The sequence below is a fragment of the Chlorocebus sabaeus genome, chromosome 12 (genome assembly GCF_047675955.1).
Source record: "Chlorocebus sabaeus isolate Y175 chromosome 12, mChlSab1.0.hap1, whole genome shotgun sequence".
Classification (NCBI taxonomy): domain Eukaryota; kingdom Metazoa; phylum Chordata; class Mammalia; order Primates; family Cercopithecidae; genus Chlorocebus; species Chlorocebus sabaeus.
In genome coordinates this window covers 50,389,375-50,390,847 of record NC_132915.1, presented here as the reverse complement: position 1 = coordinate 50,390,847, position 1,473 = coordinate 50,389,375, and positions in this window count along the sequence as shown.

Here is a 1,473-nt window from a genome sequence, read left to right as displayed (position 1 = left end):
GCAGGAGAATGGCGTGAACCCAGGAGGCTGAGATTGCAGGGAGCCGAGATCGCACCATTGCACTCCAGCCTGGGTGACAGAGTGAGACTCCCTCTCAAAAAAAAAAAAAAAAAAAAAAAAAAAAAAAGCGGCTGGGGGAAGATGACAAGAAAGGGTTGGGGCATTAATCCTTACAATGCAGATACACACTGGGCTGGTCTAAGAAATAGGTTTCCCTGGTAGACAGAAGGTTAAATAAATTTTCCAGGTTATTCTGATACAACTCCAATAAAAGAAGAGAAATGAAGCTAAAACTTAAAATGATGTATTTAAAAGGAAGAAACTTTAACCCATTCGTAGGTGAGCTTCTGCCAAGATTATTACCAATCCTCAGGAGAAGGGGTAGAGGAGAAACTCCACAAAGGCAACTGGAAGTGGAATATTAGGAAGTGCCTCATGAACACATTAGCAGGAAGTAGCTAGAGAACCAAGAGAAGAAACCAGAAAAAAAAAAAAATTCCCTTTTTATTTTTCTGTTTCCATTCCTTTTGCTGCATTTCCATAGCTATGGCCTTTGTTTCACCCTCCACAGCCATGAGAGCCTCTGGGCAGGACTTCTCCTCACGTCTCCTGGTTCCGATCACCTCTAACATTTCTGCCTATCGTTCTGCCCAGGGAAAAAACTCCAGTCTCTTCTTTGACAAAGACCTCTTGAATGAAGTCCAAATGCTACACTCTGGCATTCAAGACTGCACAGTACAGCTCAACCTCATTTTTCCACCCTTAGTCTCCTTGATTCCTAAAATAAAGCCTGTCTACAATTGAAGCTCCTTGTCTTTGCTCCTGCAAACTTGTTCATTCTCCTGGCTGTGCTTGTTCTGGTCTCTGTCTATCTAGAGCTTTGGATATCATATCTATTGTCTATCATGGTAGCCATTAACCACATGTGTCTGGTGAGCATTTTATATGGCACTAGTCCAAATTGAACTCCACCATGAGTGTAAAAATATGCATCATGTTTTGAAGAATGTACACAAAATCTAATTATCTCATGAATAATTTTATATTGGCTACATGTTGAGATTATAATATTTTGGATATATTGTGCTAAATAAAACATATTATTAAAATTAACTTCACTTGTTTCTTTTATTCTTTCAATATGTCTACTAGAGCTTTGTAAATTGCATATGTGACTTTACTGGACAGTACCAATTGCATGCCCTCGACCACGTCACCTCACCACAGCCATCTCTACCTGTAGTGATCACACCAATTCTTTAGGCACACTGCCTGCATTTAGGGCAATGAATACCTCCTCATCTTCTCCACTAGATGTATTTTCTTTTTTCTTTGAGAGCCATCATCACCACCATGGTTGATACCATGAACCTATCTGAAGATGTCAGCCATAGTCTGCTTGATATTCTACAGGAAAGACCACAGTTTCAAATGCAATCTACCCATGTTAATAGCAGTGTGTATCTTGGGCAC